The 6,448-nt window shown below is 47.7% G+C and overlaps 1 protein-coding gene across 1 annotated transcript in view; it reads left to right on the forward strand.

Moving 5' to 3' along the window:
• Window positions 1–6,448, forward strand: part of LOC111952794 (nuclear receptor subfamily 5 group A member 2) — a 120,025-nt gene that overhangs the window by 28,354 nt on the left and 85,223 nt on the right. The gene's annotated exons all lie outside the window — the stretch shown is intronic.

The following is a 6,448-nucleotide window of genomic DNA, read 5'->3' on the forward strand; positions in this document are numbered from 1 at the left end:
CAGCCCCAGTCTAACTCCAGTCCCATCCTATACCCAGCCCCAGTCCTGTACCCCAGCCCCAAGTCTTATACCAAGCCCCAGTCTTATACCACCAGCCCCAGTCTATACCCCAGCCCCCAGTCCACATACCCCAGCCCCAAGTCTATTACTCCAGTTCCCAGTCTTATACCACCAGCCCCCAGTCCTATACCCAGCCCCTCCTATACCCCAGCTCCAGTCTATACCCCAGCCAGTCCTATTACCCGCAGCCCATGTCCTTATAACTCCAATTCCCAGTCCTATATCTCAGCCCCAGTCCTATACCCCAAGCCCCAGTCCTATTACCCAGTCCCAGTCCTATTACCCAGTCCCAGTCTATACTCGCGTCCCAGTCCTATACCCCAGCCCCAGTCTATACTCCAGTCCCAGTCCTATAACCCCAGCCCAGTCCTGTACCCAGCCCCAGTCTTATACCAAGGCCCCAGTCCTATCACAGGCCCCAGTCCCTATACTCCAGTCCCAGTTCTTATACCAGCTCTGTCTTATACCCCCAGGTATATACCAAAGCCCCCAGTCCTTATTACCCCAGCCCCATCTTATTTACCATCAGCCCCAGTCTTATACCCAGCTCCTGTCTTATTACCCCAGCCCCAGCCCCAGTCCTATACCCCGCCCGTCCTTTATACCCCCAGCCCAGTCTTATACCCCAGCCCCAGTCCTGTACCCCAGCCCCATCCTTATCTCCAGCCCGTCCTATACTCCAGTCCCCAGTCTTTATTACCAGCTTCCTGTCTTATACCCAGGTATATACCAAAGCCCCAGTCTTATTACCCCAGCCCCAGTCCTATACCCCAGCCCCAGTCTTATTACCCCAGCTCCAGTCCTATACTCCAGTCCCGCCTATACCCAGCCCAGTCCTATACCCAGCCCCAGTCCTATACCCCAGTCGCAGTCCTATACCCCCAGCCCCAGTCCTATACTCCAGTCCCAGTCTTACCCCAGCCCCAGCATCCCAGTCCTATACCCCAGTCCAGTCCTATTACCCCAGCCCCAGCCCAGTCCTATACCCCAGCCCCAGGGTCCTATCCCCAGTCGCAGTCTATACCCCAAGCCCCAGTCCTAATACCCCAGTTCGCAGTCCTATACCCCAGCCCCAGTCCTATACCCCAGTCCCGTCCTATACCCAGGCCCCAGCCCCAGTCCTATACCCCAGCCCCAGTCCTGATACCCCAGTCGCATTCCTATACCCCAGCCCCGTCCCTAACTCCAGACCCCAGCTCCCTTACCCCAGGTATATACTATACCCCAGCCCCAGTCCTATACCCCAGTCCCAGTCCTATACCCCAGCCCCAGTCCTATACTCCAGTCCCAGTCCTATACCCCAGGTATATACCCCAGCCCCAGTCCTATACTCCAGTATTAAACCCCAACCCCCAGGTCTAACCCACAGCTAAGGCCCCATGCCTGTACCCCAGGTCCGTATGTATCCGTATGACACGCATGTAAACAACCTTGTTTAAATAGACACAAGTAGGGTGAAAGAGAAGGGAAAAAAACTGCTATCAAAAAAGCCCCAGTATCTATGACGTGAGTMCCAGGTTCAGACCTAGTTGTGTTTTCCCCCCCAAAAAGCCCCTGTATTCATCATGTGAGTTCCAGGTTCAGACCTAGTTGTATTTCCCCCCCCAAAAAGCCCCAGTATTCATCATGTGAGTTCTAGGTTCAGACCTAGTTGTGTTTTCCCCCCCAAAAAGGTCTGACTATTAGTTTTCAGGTCATTAATTACCCCGTTGCTCTGTCATTAATAGTTCAAGTCACTACAATGACAAATCACAGATAAACAGGACCCTTGTTCCAAATGGTACCAGTTTTCCCTTCATACAAGACCAGCCAAAAACAATGCACGATATAGGGAATATGGTGCCAGCCCTGGTCAAAAACAATGCACAATATAGGGAATATGGTGCCAGCCCTGGTCAAAAACAATGTACTACATAGGGAATATGGTGCCAGCCCTGGTCAAAAACAATGTACTACATAGGGAATAGGGTGCCAGCCCTGGTCAAAAACAATGTACTACATAGGGAATAGGGTGCCAGCCCTGGTCAAAAACAATGCACTACATAGGGAATAGGGTGCCATATAAAACACAGGCATTTTTTTATGATACATTTTTTTCAAAAGCCATGTTAATTGCTGGGATGAAGTGGGCTTGACCACCTCCTAGCATTTGTTTTTTTTTGTCTGTTAGTTTGTCTGTTGGGTCTGTGCTGGTTGCTGAGCATTAGACGCGTTGCTTGGTTCTGCTGTTGTTGTCTTTTTTTTTATGTTTTTGTTGCGTGGTTTGTTTTTTGCTATGGTTGTGTTGTTCGTCATGACTGTGTGTGTTGTCGTTGGTTAGTGGTAGTGATTGTGTGCTGCTTGTCTTCGTGTGTGTTTGGCTGTGTTGTTTGTGTGGGTGGTGTGTGTTGTGTGGTTGTGTTTTGTGTTTGTGTGTGTTGGTTTGTTGTGTGCCGTTGTGCTGGTGTTTGTGCTGTTCTGTACCGCTCTTTTTTTGGGTGTGTTGTGTGTCTTTTCTGCCGTGAGTGGGTGCTGGGGGACGGTGTGTGTGTTCTGTTTCTGGTTTGTAGGTCTGTTGTGGATGCTGTCGTTGTCCGTGGGTCTGTTCGGGTCTGTTTCGCGGGTGTGATTGTATGATAGTATATATCAATGACTATTAATACAGATGATACTAGAAAGGTAAACATAGGAAGATCCTGATAGTAATGGAATGCTGTAAGAATAGTAGATTGATTTGAGATAAAATAATTCAGAGATAGGTACAAGTCAGTAGATGTAGAGAAGAGTAGTCGAGCACTTCAGGAAAGTCTGGTTGCTGGTGTGTCTGATCGTTTTGTCTGTGTGTCTGTGGTGTCGGGCTGTGTGTAGTGTCTGTGTGTTAGGTGGGGTGTTCTGTTGTGGCCTGTAGTCTGTGTGTCACGTGTGTAGTGTGGCTGTGTGTCTGGTGTCAGTGTGTAGGTTGTCTGTGTTTATGTGTGTCTGTGTTCAGTGTCTGTGTGTCTGTGTGTAGGTGTATGTCTATGTTTAGGTGTGTCTGTGTAGGTGCGCTGTGTGTAGGTGTCTGTGTGTCTGTTTCTTCTGTTGTGTCAGTGTTTCTGTGTGTATGGTGCTGGTTGTAGGTGCTGTAGCTGTGTAGAGGTGGCCGTTCGTGTAGGGTGTTACTGTTGTCTTGTTTCTTGTGTGTCGCGTGTAGTGGAGTCTTTGTGAGGGGTTGTCTTCGTGTAGGCTTGTCGTGTGGTGTTGTGCTAGTGTGTCTCGGGTAAGTGCGGCTTGTGTCGTGCTGTCTTGTGTGCTATGGTCGGGGTCGGGAGTAGTGTGTAGCTGGTGCTGTTTGTAGGTGCTGTGTGTCGTGCTGTGGTTGTCTGCTGGTCAGCGTTATAGGTGTCTTGTGTAGTGTCTGTGTTTGTCAGTGTGTCAGTTGTGTAGGTGGTGCTGCCTAGCGTAGTTGCAGTGTGCTCAGGTGTCTCTGTGTCCACGTGTGAAGCGCTTGTTGTTACGGTTTGTGTGTCGTGGTGTGTTAGGTGTCTGTTGCCTTGTGTGTGTGTGTGTGTGTGTGTGTGGCGTGTGTGCTTGCGGTGCACTGTTCGTGTTCTGTGTGGCTGCTTTCATTGTCTTGTTGTGTGTGCGTTCATGTGCTGCTGTGTGTTGTCGTTGTGTGTGGTGTGTAGTGCTTGTAGGTGTATGTCGTGCGCGCGTGCTCGGTAGGATGCTGTGTGTGCTGTGTTGTGTGCTGTGTGTGTGGTGTGTGTGTGTGTGTGTGTGTGGTGTGTGTTGTGTGTGGGTGTGGTTGCTGTGCGTTTGGTGTGTGTGTTGCCGCTGCGTTGCGTGTATGCTGCTGGTGTGTGTCTGCTGTGTCAGTGTTGTATTTTGTGTTGGTGGGCGACAGGGACGCAGCGTGTGTGTGTGTTCTGGTGTCAGTGTGTATGTGTAGTGTGTTGTGGTGTGTGTGTGTGTGGTGTGTGTGTGATGTGTGTGTGTTGGTGTGGTGTGTGTGGTGTGGTGGGTGTGTGTTGTTGTGTGTGTGTGGTGTGTGTGTGGTGTGTTGTGTGCATGTATTGTGGCTGTGTTGTGTGTATGTGTGTGTGTGTGTTCTGTGTGTCAGTCTGTATGTGTGTGTGTGTGTGTGTGTATGTTGTGTGGTAGTGTGTGTGTGTGCATCATGCGGTGGTGTCTGGTGGGTGTGTGTGTCTGTGTGTCAGTCTGTATATGTGTGGTGTGTCAACTTCTGTACTCCTCTACCTCTCTCTGATCAGTGCTGGTAGGTTTGTGTGTGATGTGTGTATGTGTATTTGTTGTATGTGTGTGCGCTGTCGTTGCTGGTGTGTGTGTGTGTGTGTCTGTCTGTCGTGTGTCAGTCTGTATGTGTGTGTGTCAACTTTCTGTACTCCTCTACCTCTCTCTGAGCAGTGCATGTGTGTTGTGTTGTGTTAGTGTATGTTGTGTGTTGTGTGTGTCGTGTGTGTGTGTGTGGTGTATGGTGTGCTGTGTGTGTGTGTGTGTGTGTGTGTTGGTGTGGTGTGTGTGTGTGTGGTGTGTGTGTGTGTGGTGGTGTGTTGTGGTGTGTGTGTGTGGTGTGTTGTGTGTTGTGTGGTGGTGTTGTGTGGTGTGGTGTCAGTCTGTAGTGTGTGCTGGTGTCAACTTCTGTACTCCTCTACCTCTCTTCTGATCAGTGCTGGTAGGTGTGTGCCCCTGTGCTTTTCCCCCGTCTCAGCCCCTCCCTCCAGAACACCCCCACTGTGACAGAACCATTAAAGCTCCTCCCACTGCAGCCGTTGGCCAACCCCCTCCTAATCACTTGATGTACTTCAATACCTCTCCAATAAGAGATATCAGATATTACAGCCACAGTGCTTAACGGTGACCATGTACTGGAGGGATGGAACGGGAACCCTCTAGCCCAAGCCTGCTCCACCACAGAACGGGTAGAAGAGAGAAATAATTAAGCATCAATAACAAACAGGGTTCCCAGAGACGAGGCAGACGAGCACCCTAGGGAGCCGGAGGAGAGAAGACAACGGGAGAGCATCAGAGAGAAACGAGATGGAGAGTGAGAGACGACGGAGATGAGATAGATCGACGATGAGAGGACTGCAGGGAGAGACGGGGGGTGAGACGAGAGAGACGGAATGGGGGCGGACAAGACGGGGGAGGGGAGCGCGATACGAGATGAGAGAGAGAGAGAGAGAGAGAGAGAGAGAGAGAGAGAGAGAGAGAATGACAGGGAGACAGTGTTTTGAATAAGGGCAAATCATTTTCAGCATGAACACTTTCCAGTGTTTTGAATAAGTGGGGGTAAATAATTTTCAGTATTAACACTTTTTGAATGTTGATTTTAACTAACAACATTCTTAGAGAAATGACTACTTACCTTGTTGTCTGCCACGTATTGGTATTACATAGGTTCATAAAAGTTACTTCTTTCAGATCAATGAGTAACTAGCGTTTTACGACCTGTCGAGTGACAAAACGTGCCATGCTTGTAAAAACTACCATGTTATTACAAGGCTGTATTTCCCTGCTCTGAGGCATCCGAGTTCTCGGAGTGCAAAGGTCAACAGTTTAATTGTCTTTGATGTAATCTGTTTTCTTCAGATGCGAGTTGAAAGGTGAACTGTGTTCTCTCTATGATTAATCAATGCAAATAGTTTGTTTTTTGGGTTCCGTGTCGAGAACACAGAGAACCAGTGGTGGAAAAAGGAGCCAACTGTCAAACTTGATTAAAAGTAAAGATACCTTAAAAGAAAATGACTCAAGTAAAAGTGAAAGTCACCCCGTAAAATACTACTTGAGTTAAAAAACGAAAAGTATMTGGTTTGAAATATATTTTTATGTATCACAAGTAAATGTAAAATGCTAAAATATATATAAGTATCAAAAGTATAAATCATTTCAAATTCCTTAGTGCATGAATTTGAACATTTTCCTGTCCTGCTGAGCATTCAAAATGTAACGATTACTTTTGGGTGTCGGGGAAAATGTATGGAGTAAAAAGTACATAATTTCTTTAGGAATGTAGTGAAGTAAAAGTAAAAGTAGTTAAAAATATAAACAGTAAAGTAGAGATACCCTAAAAACGGTTTAAGTAGTACTTTAAAGTATTTTTACCTAATTACTTTACACCACTGCATGGTAGTCATGAATGAGGTCATAGGTCTCATGAGCTGCCTATTTGCACTCAGAGAACTCGGTTTGGAAACTACTGGCTTAACTAGAATGCCATGGTGTTTATGAATTGCTCATTTATTTTCCTCTCCTCCCCCCTGCAAATCATCCCCAGAGAATGTGTTCCTAGTCAGTTTACTAGACAATAATGTGTTCCTAGTCAGTTTACTACTAGACAATAATGTGTCCTAGTCAGTTACTAGATGATAATGTGTCCTAGTCAATTTTACAAGACGGATATATGTGG

This window comes from Salvelinus sp. IW2-2015, linkage group LG26 (assembly GCF_002910315.2).
Source record: "Salvelinus sp. IW2-2015 linkage group LG26, ASM291031v2, whole genome shotgun sequence".
Taxonomy (NCBI): Eukaryota; Metazoa; Chordata; class Actinopteri; order Salmoniformes; family Salmonidae; genus Salvelinus; species Salvelinus sp. IW2-2015.